This window comes from Cygnus olor, chromosome 4, assembly GCF_009769625.2.
Source record: "Cygnus olor isolate bCygOlo1 chromosome 4, bCygOlo1.pri.v2, whole genome shotgun sequence".
NCBI lineage: Eukaryota > Metazoa > Chordata > Aves > Anseriformes > Anatidae > Cygnus > Cygnus olor.
The window spans coordinates 32448051-32470302 of NC_049172.1; the positions used below are offsets into that span (position 1 = coordinate 32448051).

The 22252-nt window shown below is 41.3% G+C and overlaps 1 protein-coding gene across 20 annotated transcripts in view; it reads right to left on the minus strand.

The window, feature by feature from the left end:
- The window catches only part of TRIM2 (tripartite motif containing 2), a 112471-nt gene that overhangs the window by 55449 nt on the left and 34770 nt on the right, over nt 1-22252 (minus strand). For 3 of the 20 annotated variants that reach the window (XM_040555024.1, XM_040555015.1, XM_040555035.1), the window contains exons 3-4: nt 16014-16148; nt 3321-3461 (exon numbers count right to left, since the gene is read on the minus strand). The exons of 7 other annotated variants lie outside the window; for them this stretch is intronic. The gene's annotated coding sequence lies outside the window, so the exon portion shown is untranslated. Of the gene's footprint in view, nt 1-3320; nt 3462-4721; nt 5360-16013; nt 16149-22252 lie in introns of those variants that run through there. 10 more of the 20 variants (XM_040555023.1, XM_040555020.1, XM_040555016.1 and 7 more) reach the window with 8 other exon arrangements.

Here is a 22252-nt window from a genome sequence, read left to right on the forward strand (position 1 = left end):
TATCTCTTCTGCAGAGGGCATCCACCCTGACTTAAGAGCTGAAGATCCACCTAATTAATTGCTACTAAACATCCATCCAAGACTGCAAACATTCAGAAGGTTTCAAAGTGAGAGAGAATGAATAATGCTTTTACACATGAGCAAAATGCTGACCATAACAAGCCAACTTGTCCAGTCCTTTCAGGGGAACTTTCAGGTTATAGGTGATTACATGTCATCTACAGCCATTTGTCTTCTCCTAGGGGCAGGGTATATTCTTTAAGTTAAGATAGACTAGATCTAGTATCTAACAGTAAAGTGTTATGGTTTACAAACAAACTGCTGCCAAAACAGCTAAGGTAGCAGTCCAGCTATACAGGATATATTTTGATGCTTATGTCAAGCAGATCACCATGTAACATAAGAGGTGCCAGAATACATGCTGTTAACATTTTTCACATGTCTATGATTAACCTCCTTCTTAATTTAGCTATGCCTTTTTTAACCTTACTGCAACGAACTAGCAGCAAGGTGGATGGAGCCAGACCACATCTACCTGCCACAGTAGCTGTTCACTGCCTCAAGTAGTATATTACAATTGCTATTTCAATTCTTCCTTTTGAATGGGATTTGCTTCTGAGCTCTTACCTAACGTCCAGCTGGCAAGTGGGAAAGCTGCCTGGTGGCCAACAGACTTCTCAACTGACTAGATCCTTGGCTCTCCCCATACAGTACATTAGAATGGCATGCTGTGTTATTTATTTCACTTCATACTAGTCCAGTTTCAAACTGAACTACTACTTCCACCTTTTAAAATAAGCAATGCCCAATCCAAATATAGTAAAACACCCCAAATATTAGAAGGAATGACAAGCAATGCCAGGATAAGTCTACAGATTCTGTGACTGAAAATATCCAGAGAGTTTATTGTAGAAAATAGTAGACAAATGTCTTTAATATTGCAATTTATACAATAAATATTTAATTATTTCAATCACAGAAATGAAACTTGGTCTTTATAGAAATAAAACAAATCAGAAAGGTTGATAAGAAATGTCACCTACATCTCTCCAAAGATCAAGATGAGTTCTGCTCATAGGGTGGTGGGCTTAATTCCAGTTGATCAAAAAGCAAAAGAAAGGTTCACACAATTTCTCACAAAACAAGATTTTTTTTCCAAACTGCATTAGCTCAATGTTTGCAACCAAGAAACTCCTCCCGTTACAGGCACATGTCAACATAAACCTTACAACACGCCAACAGACTGTCTACAATATGGTAATGTCATATAACAAATACAAGAGCAAGCTCAATTCTAACAGAAGAAGCATGTCATAAGAAATACACATCAAAAACAGAGGCACAAAGAGGTGAAGTCTATTTTTATGACTGATAAGCCATGACCTTTTCCCTTCAGTATTTTAGTAACTTCCAAACAATGATTGTTTCCTTTCCAACTTTTATTCCCTTCAATAAGTACTGGTTTTGTTTTGGAGTCTTCTCTCCCCCCCCCCCTTTTTTTTTTTTTTTAATAGCAGCTCATGTCACACACTTCCACATGGTCAGGATTTTTGTTTGTTTCATTTTTCCTCAAACCACAACCTGCAGTCTTTGGAAATAGCATATCTGATTTTGGTTCAAGGTGTCAGCCAAGCATAGGATCAGCAATTGTGGATTTTATTCCGACAGTCATGGGATTTCTTCAATATGGTCCCTGAAGCCTGACTAAAAAAAACAAGTTCATATATGTTATCCTGCAAAGTATGGATGGGCAGGTGTCCAGGAGAAAGTTTTCAGGGCTCCAAAAATTAAAAAATAAAAATAAAAAATAAAAAAGGAAGAAAAGAAAAGTTGAAAAACATTGTCTTTGAGTTTTCAAACCATTTGTAGATTCTTAAGAATTAATGGATTTTTACAATACTGCACTGTCCATACAAAATATTTCAATTTGTAGTGTTCTTCTCTTCTATAGTACAGTTCTATCAAGGATCATTCTTTATAAACTGAATTATTTGGAGTAAAGATATGTTTGCTGCTGTATATAAACAAATAGTTCAAACCAGCTACACTTATACCCTCGGGCATGTTTAATTTTGATGAGACAACATGCTTGCCAACTGATCAAATCCATTTCATTTACACTTGGCCCAAGAATCTCTCCTACCTTACCATACATCCTGCCTTTGTTTTTGTGTAAATACTTGATGTGTCTAGACACAATCTTACACATTTCTGCAAAACTATGCAGAAATATTTTATGCAGATGATTAAATTTCAGCTTTACTATAGTAATGTACAACACTTTGTTCTCTGAATTAGAACACCCAAACCTTTTCAGTTCATTTAATTCCCCAATTTTCCTCAAAGGAACCAGGAGCCTCACTGTGTTTATATAAGCTGTTCAAATCCTAGTTTTGTTATGAATTAATTAAATTCCATTATCAGGCAAAGACAGGCCCAACATGTTTTTGAGATGGCTTCAAGCAGCAGTTATCTGGGATTTTCCAGTAAACAACCTGACCTTCAAGCTGGGATTGCCAGAGAAAAATACTATCATGGGCTTAGGAAATCCCCCAGCTGCACTGCCATCTTCATCCAGGTAAGATCTGAAATTCCAACCACTGTGCATACTGCTGGACATAACAGAATTCAGACAGCACTCGTGTGCTGTCAGGACATGGACACTGCTTATCTCATACCTAGCCTCAAAGCCAAGATTCCACTGAATTCATGCACAGAAAACAATTTCCAAAAAAAAAAAAAAAAAAAAAAAAGACCTGCATTTCCCCCTCTCCCCTGCCCTAAAAAAAGGCATTAAACATAGACTTCTAGTTTTTATTCTGTATCTGGCATGATACATTTGCTGTCTCCCTTTTAAAATTGCATAAAAAAAAAAAACAGAAAATTTTTCCCAGTTGGCTGAAATAGATGTTTCCATCTAGAATTTGTTCTGTCATAAAATCCACTGCATGTTTCCTTCTGGCCCTCAAGCAGCATGCATTAGTGATGCTCCTTGGAGTAACAAAGAGATTCTGTTTAACCTTCCCTCTCAGGAAAACCTTGGTGTATCAAAGCCATTTCTCATAAAAAATGACGAAGCCCTCACTAAAGAAAACACCAAGCTGTTCTTTATAGCCAAACTGCGGGCACTGCAGGACCAGATCAGAGATGTGAGTTTGTTCACAAGTTTGTCAGATGCTTTGCTGAGAAGTTTAAGAAAACCTGTAGCTTATCATAAACAATTTTGGACAAGGGTAAATAAAGCACAAAAGCCTTGTTTCATTTGTCAACAGCCAATAGAACAACCCCCCCAAAAAAACTCTCTGGAAACAGGGACTAACCTCAGCTTTCGGCTTTCTTTGTTTTCTAGCAAGACGTTGCAGTCTCAAGACCAGGTACAGTAGCTTCCTGGTACCTTCTCTCTATAACCGCTCCAGGCTTTAGATTTCATGAGTCCATCTTCCAGAAAGTCATGAGGCTAGCTTTAAAATAAACAAGTTTATATAGATTTTTACAAACCAAGCCTTTTAATACACTTTTCAAACCCTAACGTTTACATTCCTAAACTTATTGGAAACATTTTACATTGCCTAGAAGCTCTCATTAGCATCACTGGTCAATTTCTGTTCAGTTCTTGCACAAGTGGAAATGTGGAACTTTAAGAAAGGAAACTTCTGATGGTTATATCACAATAGTTGGCCACAGAGCTGGTATGCAGGTAATAAATCCATTGCCCTCAAAGACAAACAATCTGAGGCTGGAACAGACGGCGGCTTTTCTTATACCATGTCCTTACCTAATAAATACTTATTTAGTCACCGTACTTTCACCACATTTTTCTTATATACATAAAAATGGACATTTATGTAATTGTTCTGGCTTGATGAATATTTGACTTCAGGGTGATTATTGTCTTATTCTTGGTATATTACCTGATACATTATATTTCCTTGTTCTTACTTAACCCTATCAATCTGCCTGACAGTCTGCCTAGAATGCTTTTTGAAAACAGTAAAATAAACTAAAAAAAGTGCTGGGGGGTGGGGTGGGGTGCATGCTTAGCAGGGGAGCTACGCATCAGGTATTGGCTCAAGTTAATCTTCACAAAAGCAGAACAACAGAATATGGTGACATTAATGCCAACTGCAAACTTCAAAAAACCTGACACCTGTGAGAAGCAAAAGTCTCCCTCCTAATAATACCTTGACATTGCCCTCTCAGATTTACAGAGATTTATTTTGCTTTGAATAAACATCACCATGCCTTTCCTCGGCAAACTGCTCGGCTTTGTTTCAATTATTGCTTTTAAATATTAAAGAGCAGGAGGCATTTGTTTCCCCGTCACATCCTGTCCTGTTTACACAGCATCACACAATCAATCCCCTTTGAAACGCTTGCTCTTACAGCAAGCTCGACGCACACGGTTCAATCAAAACATTTCCTATTGTCTCGTGCCAGCCACAAAGGGATTTCTGCACAAGCACTGAAAAGGTTTAAAGGTTTCGACAGCCACCTAAAGCTGAGCTGGCACGACTGTCAGAGAAAGGTGCTGTCAAACTGCTCGGACTCCGCCGCTGCCACCCTGACTTTAGGAAGAGAAACGAAGACAAAGCCCTCGCTCACGCACACAGCTCAGCTCCTGGCAGGAGCTCGCCCGCTGCTCAGCCACTACTCTCCCAAAACACTCGAGAGCTGGAAAAAGCACACGGATAGTTAGAGACGAGTGTGAAAGGATAACTTACATTGTTTAGAGAGACAGTGGGAAAGGACTGCTGCGGTTTCTTCGTTATTTTACACTGCTGTTGGCAGAGCAGACAACCATAGAAGTTCACCTAAAGACATCTCTCTTTAATTCTCTCTCTCCCCCAGTTCATTTACTCTAGAGCCTCTCAGCCTGACGAGATCCAACAGTCAAAAGTTTATCCCCTCGTATTTCCGAATGATATGGCCGTCTCTCCTTGGACACATACCAATGATGCAGTAAAAATAGACAAAAGGGGGGGAGGGAAGAAGCAATCTAGCTTGAGCCTGAATCTTCTTAACTCAGTGTTTTCTGTAAAAGCTGCTCTCATGTCAGGAGCTCGCATCCCTACGCTAACTTGCAGAGCACGGAGTCATCCATCTGGTTTTCATAAACTGCAAATTACGAGCAAACCGGGGAATATACACAGCCCAGCTTTAGCTGAACTCCCCGAGCACCAGCCTTACAAGTAACCTGAGGTACAAAGGCTTTGAAAATAAACAGGCAGCCCCACGCCAGTCTGCATGCACTCTTGCGTGCGTGCAGCTGGCTGCCTCGCTGCCCCCCCCAGCAGCCCCCAGCTCCCGAGAGCACCCCACGGCTCAGGGAGGTGGCAGACACTTTTCTTCCGCCCCCAGGGGAACAAAGCAAGCTGGCAGCCCCCCCTCCCAGCACAAACAGCTTCTCCGGAAAGGGAATTTAAAAAAAAAAAAAAAAAAAGTGCATTGCTTAGTTCAACAGTTGAGCAACTCGGTTAGAACAACCTGGTTTTTATAAACAGGGAAGTGAATGCTGATCCACTTACATCCTTTAAATGCTTCCAGGTGGGAAGCAAACCCACTGGGGTCTTTTTTTTTTCTTTTTCTTATTTGCTCTTTCTTCCTCTACTAAGGCAACTCACAATCAATGGACAGTTGCTTGATAGAGAGCCTCTGGGGTCTGTCCATAATTACAACGAGCACTTTACAAAAAGTATCACAAATAAAATTTCTAAAAGCACCCAGTGAAAGTCCCTGACTTGAAGCTCCTAAGTCACTTTCACACCCTAGTTTCAGCTATTTAAAGATCTACTGACCTGATTACATTCAGATTCAAGAGGCCTGAGTGCTCACCTACTTTTCCGGGTAGCTCGAGGTTTTGAGTCGGTACAAAACTACATGGTTTTTCCAATAAAAAATTGCAAAAACAAATTTTCTCTTGTTTACAGAAGATGAGGTTTTGCTGTTGCTTGAAGCAAAAAATTGTTGTTATCTGTATTATTTACTTCGAAATATCAAGTTTGATTTAGTCTTCAGTTTTGCCAGCAAACTTCTGCAAGCTTTTCTGCTGGGAATAAGCTTACTCTGTTTGGACACTGAGAATCTGTAAATGAGGCAGCTTTCACTAAAGCATGAATCAGTGCAGTGAGTCATTAACAAAATAAAAACACCATTGTAAACAGTCTGCCTGAAAATCCTGAGCCTCGTCACTTGCTCCATTTTTCGTCTTTGCGTGATTATGATCCTCCACTTGGATTCAGGATTGATATGACTGGATTGTTATTTAAAAAAAAATAATTCTAATTAATAAAGGAGAAAATTATGAACTAATTTTCTGTACATGTATTTTCGCCTGTGCTGTCACAGTTCCTTCGAACAGTTGTAGAAGCCATTGAATAATTTTGATCAAATCCAGTAGAAGGCTAGAGCTCTCTAAGGTATTACATTCCTACAGCTTTTGTGAAAACAGGCAGCCCTCCAGAAGAGTGAAATACAATCTAGTGATCCAATGTAAAGGGCTACACATGAGCTCAGTCATATTATTAGACACCAGAGCACCCCACACAAACAAGAGGTACATGAGAACAGATTTCATGTGTCCTACTACTTGACTGCTACCACAGTTGTACATCTTTGGCCTGCATTCTAGCATTTTTGCTTTTGTTCTGCTCCCCCAAGAAGGTTAACAGCAAAACCCTTAAAATGCGCAGACATCAGCAGAAGCAAACATAGCTTTTTGATATGGCAGTAAACAGGGTTGGTTAACAGTTGAGTTATTATTTTCTTAGTAAACACTTGGGGTCAATTGACTACATCTTACTTTTATCAGGACTGATATTTTCCATGAAATCAAAGGACTTGATCCTGGTAGAGCAGAGTTCAGATCTAGGGGCAGAAATTGTTTCACAAGGGTACAGCAGAATAGCCCTCTTGTGGCTTTCTGGACATACAGGCTCTCTTCCCATCTGTACTGATATAGTACAGGACAAGTTGAATGAGCATTACCTTTGGAATAAGAAATCATTTTTTGGTGAGACATGGTGGTAAAGTGAAGAGTAGGTGGAAATTACCACTTCCAGTTTGTGATGTTGGTGCAGACAATATTTTTTTGCCCTGAGGAACAAAGGCATTACTTACACTGATCTCTCAGGTACCCTGCAATTTATTTGTTCTCAGAAAAATACTGCAGTCCATTTACATCAAGGGTGTTTTCACAAATAACTGCTATGTAAAAAAATAAATAAAATCCAAGATTCAGAAATAGAGGACTGATTTTAAATGATCTTTCATTTTCCAGGCTCTGGGGATCACTCTTATTCTTCAACTGTTTCCCCTTCCTTTCCTGTTCTTCATTTCCCCCTTAGTATCACCCGTGTGAGTAGAAGCATCCTACTGCCCACAGATACCTCCTGCCCCGAGGCAGGCTGGCTGTGGGTCCCCTCACTGCAGCATGCACTGCTTTCCCCTGCACATTGCTAAGACATCATTTGATACCCAGTTTCTCACACACCGTCTCCATGAATTTCGAGGCCAACAAGGATCACATTCCTATCTAGCACAGGGATGTTAGTTTTCTCGAGAAACTGAGATGGAAGACATTCATCTGTATGCTGATGAGAGAAAAGTTTACTGTAGAAAGCTTTATATAGGAATGACTGCAACAAAGACCAGATCAGTTAAGGAAAACAATCCGCTAAGAACAATTTTCTTTTTCAGAAAAAGGGCAGCTTCCATTAGGGATGTTTTAAAATGCCAGCTACAAAATAACCTTGTTATTTTCCATGTAAATAGAAAACAACCCTGACTTCTCACCAAGATCAACTATATCAGCAGTGTTAGCAGGACAAGGACGAGGAGAAGGATGCAGCTTAGATCTTGATAATACTTATTATATGCAGCTTTGTATTTAGATTCTTGGAATATTCTTTTTTAACTGCATTGTATCTTTGTTAAAGCAAAGAAAATTGCCCCTCCTCAGTCAGTGACAGGTTTTGATGCACAGTAGGTGGCAGAAATTCTCTCTCTTGGATTGGATTCTGCTCCCATTGAGCCTAGTGTGGTTCTGTTGGAACTTCTATATTGTAAAGGTATAGATGGAAGCAATTTATTTTCTATACCATTGTTTTGCAGTTTAAATACTGAGAAAGTGATAGGTGAAAGGTCTGGGTTTGTTGGAGAATGCACCTTGACATTTAATTTGAACCTATGAAATTGCAAAATGATGGAAGCTCAGGATGGCAGATTAACAAACCAGGGATGCACCACAGCTACGTGTTCACCATTCATTCTCACAGTAGACTACTTGGTATAGGATTTTAAATACATTTATGTAGATTTCAGGTTGGTCATAGGTCAAGTCCTATATGAATCTTCTGATGCAAACAAGCTGTCATGCTTTGTACAAACTGAAAAACCACAAGTCGGATAAAAAGACAAATCGACCCTTGGAGGAGGAGTTCAAGGTGAAGCTTCAGTTCTCTTACTGTTGATGAAATATAATAACATAGATTTTGGCAAAAAAATGACCCATTTTTTTTTAAAGAAGAATTAGTTGTGATTTAAAACATTTAAAGCCAGCACATGGAGTATCTCGGATCTGGGTTCAGATACTGAGCTTGTATTCATTACTGTGAATTTACTCTCTTACTGTGTATTTCATTTCAGTATTTCAGATTGTTGTCCAGTGACTTAAGTTTGGCAAAAGTCTGTCCCCCTTCAAGTTACTGGTGATCTGAAGAGAGAATATACTGTGATAATCCTTTGCAGTCCGCTCCTACTGTTAGATCAGGATTGGGCTGCTTCAGTGCTGTTGGTATTTTGCTTTATAATGCAGTAACACTCCTTTTCCACAGAAAGCAAATACACAGCTCAGACAAATATATTACATTATAACCTTGATGTCATAGCTGGAGTAGCCCCAAGGCTGCTGATATTTTCACTACAGCCTGCAGTAGCCCCTGGCTCTCCCCAGTAAAAAGGGAGAACAAGCATAGCACTAAGCCACTTTTTCACATCAACTCTCACTAACATCTGTGACTGCAGGGATCTAGGCTTGCCTGGGGCACATAATCTGATTCTGAGAGCTCTGGTGACAGAGACGTTCAGCCTTGTCCCTTCTAAGTGAGCTGCTATGGTGAGCCCTTCTTTCCCACTCTGAAGCCCACAGTGCAGGAACTAATGGCTGGATACTCCTTTGTCTTCTTCAAGTTCACAAATAAGCCAGCAAAGAGCATGCAATGTATTTCTGCCAGTGGCGTTCATAAAGGTCAAAGATTGGAAGGATGTGATTCCAAAAGACAAACATTAAGCTGTTTTCAAAGGTTCCTGTTTCCCTTCCCTACACCCCAGATGCACACTCCTATTTCTCACCTTGCACTGTGGCAATTTTTTATTACTCTGGCTGTGGCCATTTTTGGACCCCCAGTGAACGGATACAGTTCATCGCCTGGCAGAAAATGAACCCATGGCAAAAATGAATCAACTTTCTGCAAGGCGAGTGAGATGAATTAACTCAGAGGTCTGGTGAGTGCCACAGGTGATGCAGAGATTGAGCATTATGGACCAGAGCAGGGGAAGAATGAAGACTGTGAGCCACTTTCTCAAGTTGCTCATGAAAACATACCACGACACAGGCAGGTAAGCACCACACTACTTCTGCCTGCTGAAGCTCAAAGTCCCACTTCCATGGCAATCATGGCCCTTAAATTCTGGCATACACCAGGCCCACAGCTCTACTCTGTACTGCCCTGAATCATACATAGTTTGCTATCCTCAAAAATTAACCACCAGTCCAGGCTCCTATTAAATCATGTTGTCTCAGTATTACTGTTTTTCAGGAACTTTCATTCACATAAGCACGTTTTCTTTCAAAAGCAAGTGTCCAGGAAACACTGATATAATACATTTTCATATGGCTACATTCATGAGAAGTTCAGAACCAAAAGTAACGTGTCCAAACCCTCCTTTATAAAAAAATAAAATAAAATGTTCATCCAAGAATCAGAAGTGTTACCATGTGACCAGTAATACAAAGAAAAGAGCACATGGATAACCACAGCAAGCAGTTGAAAAGCCCTTGTGGGGCTGAAGTTGGTTCACAAGATACGTGTTGAATACTGGGCAGTTTGTTTGGCGAAAGAAACAGGAAGGGCTAGATTTTCTAAAAAATGTACCAAGCTTAAATATTTATTGGCTTAGTCTTTCTCTAACCTTGCCTGGAGCCATCCATTCTTATAGCATAAAGAGCCAGTATATGCCTGGTTTACCCTACTTTTCTGCCCTCAAGTACAAGGAGAAAGGAAAAAGCAAGTACGTTGAGACCTTTGCACTGAGGAACCTGGAAATCGGGGGGAGAAGAAACAGCCTGTTTGTGACGGCAAACACGGGACTGTAGTGGGAAAGACTACAAAAAGTGGGTAGGAGGAGAATATGTCAGAGGGTGGATGGCTTTGGGGAAGCTTTTAAGGGCTGTGAGGCAAGCAGAACAAGCATCTTAAATGGTATGGAACAAAGACATTAAGGAGGACAGCTGGGAAGAAGTTAGCTCTTCTGGCAGAAAGCTGGAGAGGTTGTGAACTATGCAGTTGAGGTATGGGGGCACGGGCTGTAGGGAGTGACGAGCTAGATGTTTTGCACTGGCATGAGCTGGAGACTGGGACAAAGGGTGAGGGGCCTTAGGCTAGGAGACACCAAAAACCAGAGTGAAAGCCTGAGGGGCTCCTGGCTGCGCAGGGCTTTGGGCCAGATGCAAATACAAGGAATCTCTACTGAGGATACCCAAATTTAGGTTTTGAGCACGTATACAAGAATGTTTCCCCTGCTCTTCCTACCTACATGATCATCTCTTCCCACTCCTATATCCTCTTTTTTTTTTTTTTTCTGTCAGAGCCACAGAAGTTCTAGCTCACATATTCCCATTTGTGCATTGAAGTGTAACAGCATTACATTTTCCATAGCTACCGGGAACCAAGAAAACGTTTTGATGTAACTCTGGCTCCTAAAATGTGTACACGAGTCAAGCGTAGATTTCAAAGTGACAAAGAAGAATGGATATCAGGAGAAAATGATGGGGAAAATGCGGGAAAGGAGGAAGATTTCTTTAGACAGTGGGTCTCAAGAAGGCCACGTCTGAAAACTGTTATATGCTGAAAGTTCAGCCACTGCAATGCTGGAGTTAATATTGACCACATCAAATGCCTATCAAGTTAAACAACGCATTCCAAAATAGATTGTAATTCTCACGGTCCGTTTTCAGCCCCTTAAGTAACCAGTCCTGCTGCTGCCATTAGCAGAAGTTTTGCCAGAGTAAGACCTGCAGAATTCTATGCCAGTATATTACTACAACAAACATTAACATCTGTCTTACAGTAGATTAGGGCATTATACTTTGGGAGCATGAGGTAAAAATGCCCGCTGAAGACACCATGTAATGAGAAGGAAGTCAGGAAGAACATGAGCCCCAGTATGAATTGATTATGTGAGGTAAACTACAGTACTAGCCTTGAAGCTTAATGGGTACTATGCTTCTCGGTTTCACATGCTGTGAAGCAGCAGTGGTAAGAGGAAAAGGCTGATGACAGAAGATATTTTTTTTTAGACAGCACCAACCAGGACAGAACACAGCAAGCTGCCCACTCAATTAAGGCCTTTTTATGCTATAAGCATAAATTGCTGTTTTCTCAGACCTTCAACCTGGCTACGCAGGCAAAAAGGAAGGAAACTAAAAAATTTAAAAGCTCCTTTGTGGATGAAAGAGCAGTGGCATCTATAACATTTCCTGACTACCTGAGCACATACTGGGACACAGCTTACTTTCTGGGCCCAAGAGACTTAAGGTAGAGAGAGGAATCTGGGTGGGCCACCTGGAGGCTGCAATTAATTTTATACCATTTCTGTACGTATCCTAAAAGAAGGTGGTTAGCCAGACTGTGCCTTTCCTACGCTATCAAACCAATGCAGCAATGCAGATAGCCCAGTTCTGTAAGCCAGTGATTCCTGTAAGAAGAAATCTTAAGGCTTGCTTGTGGAGGCCAAGGGAGCATCTTCCCAGCACGGGAACAGAGCACAGCTGGTACAAGTACCATGTGTTGCTGATTCCTGTTTCCTTCAGCATTCCAGGCCAGCTGAAAGGCCAAGTGTACAGAACAGGCGGGAGAAAAGTCAAAAAGACCAGTGGATTCTGGTAAACACAGATTTAAGGCAGCACAGGTCTGAAGGCCACTTAGCCACTGCAGTTCCCTCCACCACAGGCAAGGAAGGTCCCTGTTCTTTCTGCCTTGACCTGTCTTTCCCACTATATCACAGGCAAAACATTCTACAGGACTGTCTCTGTAGCAAATTCTTGATTGAGAAACTTCTGCCATTATTTTGGGGTGAATTTTGCATATATACCCTGCTTTACAATCCTTTTCTTTCCTAGATACAGTGCTTTCACTGAGTAATGCCACCAAAATAAAACTCTGACAGCAGGTGGAGACCCTATGCTTTTGATATCCAAGTAAGATCTGAGTGCTAAAACCCTTCTATTTTTTTTCTTTTTTTTAATTGAAAAGGCTACATGCTTACCACAGTTTTCATTTTTTAGAATGAAGCAGTACGTTGCACTTTACTAGGAACAACATCCCTTACCTAGAAAAGGATCTAATACCTAGGAAAATGGCCCTAAAACAAAAAATACAGTTAAAGATTTTAAAAGCTTTCCCAAGTGTGGGTGAAGGTTGAGGATGTTAGCATGGAGAATATTAGTCAGAGGGTTCAGACTTAAGAGAGAGGACAACCATATCCAGGGAGGCTGAGGAGGGGTTGTTTGCAAACCTCAGTCTCTATCCCAGTAGAGACCTGAGTGCTGATCGTGAGGAGTTTTACAAGGAAATCTACCCACACCTGACAGCAGGCTCCCACAGCTTCTTTCATGCACTCGGATGTTTTTTCTGTTACCTGACAATTCAGTTTTCTGTTCAGACTCAAACAGCTGATGTCTCTCTCTCTTATCACAGCCTTAGCTGATAAATGTCAAGCAGATAGGACACATCAACAGAGCACCTGCTAATAAGCTGAATCCCTGAGAGGAACAGTGCCCTCAAAGCCTCTTGTTTTCACTAAGAATTTGAATGCTCAGTGTCATAAATTACAGCTCCAGTAACACAAAACTCTTATTAATCTAGATAGCCGTTCTTTCCCAAGAGATTGATCAATTTTGGGAGCTCAGCTGACATTGTCAAGGACAAGGGGGAAATCTAGTAGATCAGATTCAACTTTACAGTCTTCGTAATCCAGTAAATATATTTGGCAATTTTTAGTAACAGGTCAGGGTTTTGGTCAACCTCAAATTAATTCCCTCTATTAACTGCCATATTACTGAACAATAACATGAGTGCAGCTATATTGCACATGTGCCGGCAGAACATGCCAGCCACAGGGAAATGTTGGCAAGGGATCCCACAGTCAACACGCAGTGCACCTACAGAGACAGAGGGAGAAAATGAATTGCCCTAAAAACACAGCCCTGGGAAGCAGATCTTAGTTCTATTTCCAACTTTCTTGCGGACTTCATTTCCCCCTTTCGCAGATTGAGGATGATATGCTAATCTGCTTCCTCAGTTATCTGAGAGCTGAGTTCATGAGTATTAGTAAATCATTTTGTTTCCACACACTGCCTATCATCTCAGAATCGGAAAGTACAATAATAGTATATGCTGTTCACAGTAGTCAGTTTTGTTTTTTTTTAATGAAGGATGTTGATTCGGTGCCCTGTTTTAGCAACCCCTGTGAATACATCTTGAAAATTATCTCTCTGGGAGGAAGACAAATCAATTTTAATCTGCTGCCTGTTTACTCTGATGTAAATCAAACAGGCACAGTCTGCCTCTACAGAGCAAGCCATGTTGTACTGAGCTCATGATGCACAAGGGAGTTCTTTCTTTAGATGGGAGACAGACAATGTGGTAAGCACATTGATTATTCCTAACTGTGTACGGTGAGAGCACAGCAAAAACTCTTAGGTGTGCATTTATGCCTGATGTGTATCCCATTTTGCTTTCATTTTTACTTAAGTACTGAAATCCAGGTCTCTTAATCTATAGACAAAAAAACAAATTTCATTTTCATCTTTATTTCTCAAGGCTTAGTATCTATCTACTACTTAGAGAGAAAAACTGAGAAACTCCAGTCTGCGTTCATAGGCTGACATGGAGGCAGCCTATTTCTGTAACTAGCTTTTATTCACACTATTTATTGCTTTAGAGGAGGTTCAGTCTCAGAACTGAACTGTTCTTTTTAGTGTTTTAACAATAAACCTCAATTTCTGTGAGCATCAAGACCCCTCTAGTTAGAATGTACTAAGTGCAATAGCTGCCCACAGTTTGGCCAGTTTTATTTGCAGGTTTCTCTCTAAGTATCTCTTAACCACTGTTTCACACAGATAATATTGCTTGATTAACTCTGCAACTCAAGACTCACTAAATGAAGCAGTCCTCAGAAGCATTATGGGGAGTATGAGCATTAAGCCAAGGGTCTACAACTGCATTAGGGCTGTCTGCAGAAGCAATGCACTACCCCAAAACGCAAGCAGCAGGGCAGACACGGGGCACAATTATATGGCATCAGGTCTCTCAAGATTTTAATTTTTTGTCATGACTCAAAGCTAACCAGGATCTGATTGAAACTTCAACATAAGATTAGTTCTGTGACTTTAAAAATAGGTACAGTGAATATGATTATTTATAGTAACAGCTTCTCCCCCCAAGGTACTCTGAACTCCAAGCCCGAGCTGAAATTTCTGCCGATCCAAGCACTTCTGGTTCAGGCGGCAGCTGAAGTACCACACTGGAGAAAGGACCATCCTGCCATCCTGGCACTACTGAAGTGCTGTCGTAGTGCCATATGGGACATTTCCAGCTATTCCAGAAGAAGGAAGCACTAAAAATATTGTTGCAGCCTCATCTGCTTGAGGCTTCCCACTCAGTTTTGAGCTCAGAGCAGTTTGGACAAGCAGCCAATCCGAACCCTGGTAGATATACACAGACACCCCTAGAAATTATCATTAGCATTATCCAACATAATTTTGTAAAATAAATGAAAGGAAGAAAAAAATATAACATACTTGAGTGGCCTCAGCAATATGCTGCTGAGTGATAGATACTTTGCTCTATGGTCATAGCAAAGTCACTTAATCTGTCATATCTCTATTTTCTTCATTTACAAAATGTGAATGAAAGATGAGCTCCTCAGCTACCACATGAAATCTAGACAGACTGGACAAAACTTGAATGGCAGAGTGGGTCTGAGATTCTGCATGGTATCCAGCTGATAGGGTCATTATGATTTTCTTTGTAGGTGGAAAGGGTGAAAGAATCTGAAAAGTCCATCAATATTTGCAATGCAGGATTAAATTTAAAAACACTGCCCAAACGGACTATTGTATTTAAAATTCTGAATATCAAAAATGATATTAAAGACAAAAAAAAAGTAAAGCTCAATCCATCTCTGCAGTCTTTTGCTCTGTGGAACCGTGAACTTTTCCTAATAGCAGCCAGCAAAGAGGACTGAAATCTCTGAACATGACTTTGTTTTTCCTATGGCTGTGTATATATCTTAGAGTATGACAGCACCTATCAGCATTTTAGGAAGCATTCATTTAACTGTACCCCAGATCTAGCCATTTCACACAATGCCATTCATGACATTGCAAAAACTGTTACGCTTTGAAACACAACTGAATGATCATGTATGGAAATGCAGCTAAAAAGAACTAGATACTGATTAATTATTTACCTATTTATTTATTTATTTTTAAAAATGCAAGCTTAAATGGGTTGTGTCCCCATTAAATTCTGCCCTCCCAGGAAGGTCTCATTTGAGAATGAAAGAGTGTAATCCTAGTAGTCATGACACTGCATACAAAGTAGCTGCTTTTTTACATCAGACAGAGGAAAATATTGTAACAGCTACCTCTGCAATGGCAGTGCCTACCTGCCTTGCTAAAACACGTCCTTAACCTTAGGAGAAAGGCCACGATGAGCCAGAAGGCTACTTACTGCTGTTCCATAGAGTCTGTGCAGGAGTATGAGAGGCTGAAACTCACTCTGCCTCCGATCAGAGGACCCGGCTCCCTGCAGCATTCAGACAGTTGGTCCCATTATGGCCATCAGGCGGCTGCGTTGAAGGGTGGCCTTGCACAAACACAAACAGCTTGTCAGCACAAGCCAAAGAGGCGGGCCAGCCCTGCCGGCCACAATGCGAGCCAATGATTAGCTACTCCGCGTTCTGGGTGTTCGAGATATTGTGTTTCATTCTTCAGTAGGGGCTGACTGGGAAGGACTAGTGCTTGACAGTTTACTGCTGGGCAGTAAAACGCTTAAGGCGGAAGGAAAAAGAACCAATAAGCCACTTCGGGAAGAACGCATACTTGCTGCAATTGCTCTTAGAAAACCCACAGGCATCCCCAATGTATTGTTCCTTTTAGGTCAATCACACAAACGCTGTAAACTGAGTCCAGTCCATATTTGCTATAGAGAAGTTTCACTTGCAAAGTCTCTGATTTTTCTTCTCTCCACTCTTTTTCACAGTCTCATCCTTCCTAACATGTTTCATTTGCTGATACTGTGGTTTCCCACTTGTCAGTCACAAACATCTTACCCTGCCCCTCTGGCCCTGACCTCCCAGCCTTTACCGATCCTCTTCATTGCTTCTCTTCACCTCCATCATCACTGCTTGTTCTTTTGGTCATCTTCCTCCCTACGGGGCAGAGTCACAACCCCAGCACCCTCAAGGTGAGGTTTTGAGAGACAATCAAGCTAATCTAGCAACATAATGCTGGTGAAAGTGGAGATGCTGAGCCTCCCTTCTGTTCACCCTCCCACCCCCCCCATCCTTCCAAGAAAAAGCAACATAGCACAGAAGCAAATACATCTAGGTCAGTTTAGTGAATCTAAGAGACAGAAGAGCTGCTTCACGAAGCGAGTACTCCCTGAAATTTCTCTTTCTGATCTTGCCTCAGCCGTCTATGCTCACACCTGTTTCTCCAAGTTCTTATCTCCTTTGTTGTTTGAATTGAACTGTTCCTATTTAATTGAATATCCTGCTTACAGCTGCTGATCCCGTTTCATCCCTGCTCTGTCCTACTTTTTTGCCTCTAGTTTGGCTGTGAGGCCCGTCTGCTGCTGAAATCAATCTCATCAAGTCTCTTATACCAACTCCCTAGATGAATATCATGCTTTGTACTCCAGTCTGAGCAATTTCCCTGCTTTGGAAATAATTAAAATGCTTCTTAAATGCCATGCCATCTTTTTGGCTTTCGCAGTTTTCTCTCTGACCTTTCTAATTAATTCTTCTCTCAGCATCTTCCTCACTCGCTCCCAAGGCATCCTACTTGTTATATTTCATACAGCTTTTACTGTTTGCTGGTGCGTGCTCCTGTTCCACTTTCATAAGTGTGCATTTATATTTTTCAGCCTTCTGCTTCTTTCTGGTCCTACATGTTACCCGGTGTTTTAAGAATACTGCATTAAATGCCTTGACAGTTCCTAATTCTCAGATTCTTTTCTGGGAGCAAATTACAGCAGGCTGATCACACTCCATTCATTACTGTCTCTACAGTCTTGGCACAAGCCATTTCCCGCCCCCCTGCTTTGGTAAAGGAGCTGAGCCCCCTGCAAAAGCAGCTGCTGAAGTTAGCACCTCGTTCGGGTGGGCAGGCATATCGCAGCTCTCAGGCTCCTGCTGACAGGCTGCGCGTGAGTTCTGGCACACTTCGCTGCATCACAACGTGCCTGGGTCACGTTTGCAAGTTTTTCTTCACAGGGAGGCATACTATGCACGTTTCGCAATGATATCTGAGATTCTAGCGCAACCGCACGGCTCCATCAGCTGCCATCCAAGCATGTAATGTACAGTGCCTATACCTTTATCCAGGTCTGCTGCTTAGTTAACCCTAAGCTAGCCACATGGACAATATTTTATTAGAGATCTCTTCTTTAATGTTTTCAATATTGAAATTTACTGTGTGATCACAGTATTTGATTACTTTAGTCATTTTGATTACTGAGCCTGGATCTCGTTCCCAATGCACCTGCATTGTTCTCCTCAGAAAATTCAGCATCTGAGGTCATCTTTTGTTTCATAGCCCAGCCACGCTGCCTACACATCTCCATGCAAGCCAAGCTTTCTTGTCCTGAGCTTCAAGACCTTTTCAGAGTTTCTCCTTTCTTACTGATCCACTCCCACAGCTCTCTTCACCACAAGGCCTGTCTTTTCAGCCTTCTCTCTTCCTACAAAGCCCTTTTCTTTCCACCTTGTCCTCTATGCAGAGAATGCCCTGCTTGATCAAATCAAAGTATCTATTTCCCTTTCTTTTCTACAACCCACACATCACAAAACATTGAAATAATATATCAGAATGAGTCTCAGGAGCAATAAGTAGGCTGCAAGTAACTTCAGAAAGAGAGATGTTCCATACACATATATAAATTTTATGTGCTTGAATTTTTCTATCAACCGTATGCCATATTTAATGCACCTTTTGCTGCTAGATTTTTAATGGAGAGGATAGGTATCAAAAGCCCTTGATGGATATGGATCAAGTGCTCAAACACTGTACATGAGATTGTGAAAAGACTGCTATGGAAAGACTGTTTGTAGATGCACAAGAGAAAGAAAGCTAGCTATTGCATCTCCGATTCCCATGGCAATTTATTTAAGATGCTAATTCAGTGTAGCCACAAATAAAGAAACAAAAGAGAGAACAAGAATGAGCTGATTTAGTGGACTATGTTGAAAAGGCAGACTTTAGACAAAGTCACTCTGGGTATAACTCCTGTGACTCCACTCACAGAATTATGCCAAGGATGAAGCTACCTCTTTGTCCTTAAGCCTTGTATGATGCAGGAGAACTGTCACCAGCACTGCCAAGGTTGCAGACCCAAGTGCCAGCTAATGTGAGGACAGCCAAGCTCATTTAACAGCTCATTTTTACCAAAGAGGCCATCCAGCCCCTCTCCTCACCATGATTGCCAGCTGCACAGGCCTGCCCCCTCCCTCACATGTGCTCAAGGAGCTGTGTGATGGCTCACGGAGCCAATTCCACTTGCTGGGTATGTTTTTCAGGCAGGTTAATGATCTGACTCATCTCCCTCTCATGTCAAACAGCACAAGAGGCAGCAAAGGAAAGCAGTGATCACATGTGGCTGGAAGCAGGACAGGTAAAGAGGTGTAGACAGGATCTGTCTTTTTTTATAAGCAGAAAGTTGGCTGTCATCCCCAGAAACCCCCATCCCTTCTGGGGTGGGACCTAAAACTATGAGCTCCCAAACCACACCACTCTTCGGCACAAGATCCCAAAAACACCTAAGATCCCCCTGCTTGATTTCCAGCAAGCACTAAAATGTTTTAATAAAATGTTTTCAAACTGAAAGTGGAGTACTATATTCATTAAATGCACGTTTCTGAAAACAGTAATAACTTGGTTTACTGGGGAAAAAAATGGATAGGGGAAAGATTCTGATGTGGAAAAAAAAGGGAACATTTAAGTATTCTGCATCTGAAAACAGAAAGCATTTGGAATATGAATCACCACAACTTAACTTTGCCCACTCCCAAGGTTGCAGGCTCCTCCATGGGGTAACATTTTGAGTCTGTCTTCTTCCCTACTTCCATCCATGCACCCGGCTTTATATCATTTATTCTTTGCTCGGTAAAACTGCTTTTCTCCCTTTCCCTTTTTGTGGCCTCAGCCTATATTCAGCCTGCACTTTCTTCTCAAAACACAATCCCAGCTGCATGCCGTTTTGCCTGTCACCCTCACCCCTTACGAGGCCAACAGGGAGCTCCAGACCCCCTGAGGCTCAGCCTGACCAATTCGTATCTGTGCCTCCACTAGGAGTAGTCCTCTCCTGCTTCCCCAGCAGTAGCCACAGACAGTGCAGAAGGGAGTTGAGTAGGAAGATTTCTGTCATGTTTTACTGGCCTGGTTTCAATTAGAAAGTGGGTCACAAGTTGTTCCCAGAAAGCACACAAGCTCAAGTAACAAAAGACTTTGGATGGTGACAAGTGAAACTCTGTACGTGAATTGTTCAGCTTTTCTTTTAAAAAGGAAAAGAAACCATAGAAATGGCAAGGGGAAGAGATCATGTGCAGATGTAGCACACTAACACGTGAGGCTGCAATCAATGGGAACTTGGGCTTAGTCCCAGCTCAGACCATGTGCATTTTGAACTTTGAGCTCTTGGACCATTTCCTAATTAGAGAGCAAGGGGCACACTGTGGAACTATTTAACCCTTTTGTGGTGCCTCACAAGGTCAAGCAAATGCCAGAAAAGACACTGGGGATATGTCTAGCCCCTGGAGGTCACATCTGACTACAGGAAACATCCCTGTGCTCCAAATGATTTAGTGAAACAACAGCTGTCAGCACATCACTGTTCATGGCTCGCTACACAGAAAGATGAGGCTTGCAACTTCTCCTTCCTGCACCGCTGAAGGCTTGCTGGGTTGTCCTCTATTCTGCCAGCTCCCCATCAGTAATGCCACACCAGGGATCAGATCAAAGCTGAGATACCCACCTGGAACTTAATAGTGGAAATAATGCCAAATTGCACACAGAGACTTGTTTCTCTACAGCACAGGAGTGGAAAAGCAGCACACTACTATAAAACTGTAAGCAAAAATACAAATATCATTTATCACAGTAGAAACTGTGTTGAAAGAAATAAGGTTACATAGCTGATGTACATCAACAGCTGTGATAATTCCTATTCTATCCGATTATCACTGATGTTCTAGTTAGATGTGGACTAGTGATTTAATCTTTTATACTCCTCTGTAAAATATCAATATTATGTCTCATCTATTTCGCAGAACTACTGTGTGGATACATTTACAGCACCTTGAAGCTCTCATTGAAGAAATTCTGGACACACAGATTCTTATTGCTTTCATTATTGATTTAGGAAAGACATCTTTCCAGAACCAATAAATACAGGATAACTAGTCTGGCAGGACTTTATTTCCAACAGGAGTTTGCTGGATAATTTAATGCTTCTAATTTTGACCTTCTCTGGTTGATCAGGGTGCCAATTAAATACTGTTAGAGAACATCAGTGCATGGAGAACGAAAATGAATAGGCCAGAAATTTTTCTTCATCCAATTCAACTGATGTGGTCTTTCTGTAAGTTTTGTTTCAACTTTCCTGACACCTCTAAGGTCACTCGTTCCAAACATAATACAAATATACTAATAAAAAGAGAAGCACCTCCAAAAATACATGTGCTGCGGATAATGATTAACCTTGGAGTCACAGAGCACTGTAAATCCTCAGGCTTATATTCCCTCTGTGCAAGTTCTCTCCCTGTTTTCATTGGGTTCCTTGTCCTGGTAAGAGGTGGTTCACAGAGCTTGGAGGAGATGTTTCAGGTACAAACTACTCTTTGCATATGCTCTATCTTACTTGCAGACTAAGTTCCTCAGTTTCCCATCTCACCAGAGACTTTTTGAGCCTTAAGGTTTGACCAGACTTCACTGCGTCAAGAGTAGCAAAAAAAACAAACCTAGCTCTAAGCTGTCTAGCTGTCTGCTATATACGCTGCCAAAATACTAGAAAACTCTGTCTAGCAGCAAAGCGAAGTAGCCTGTGCTGGACACTATGTTGCCCTAAACAGATTTCTCCAATACCCCAGCTGGCTGTAAGCTACTTTGATCTATGCTGTACTACATTATAGTCACTCCTCTGTTAAATTCTCTGAATGAATCTAGACACTATTTAAATTCCACTGGTGTTCAGGGGTGATTCATCTGCTTCTAGTGGGATTTTTCAAACAATGCCGAAACACCCCTTAGCTATGATTAGCTTTGGAGTTCACAAATATACTCCAGAAGGACAAATGTTTTGCTTTTGGAACAGACCTACATTCGGTGTCAGGTACTTCCAAAGAGAGCCACTGACACCAGCAGTATATACATCTACCCTCATTTCAAACAACACAAAATGATTCACCTCCAAGGAATGCTTTTCCAGATAACAGTATAAATATTTCAAGGAGTATATTTGGAACAGAAAAACTGATATGAAAAAACATGCCATCTCCCATTTTAGGTACGGCCTTTGTAATGCGGGCTTGTTCTTCACACTTCTCTGGGTTGAGATGTCCCTGGTCACACAGATGAACTCAGGGAAAATATTCAAAAGAACTCTTTGTGAAGACCTTGCTGTTAAGCCACAAATAGATATGAATAATTAGAAGACTGCCTTCAAGATAGCAGTGGCTCCTGCTCCCATCATAA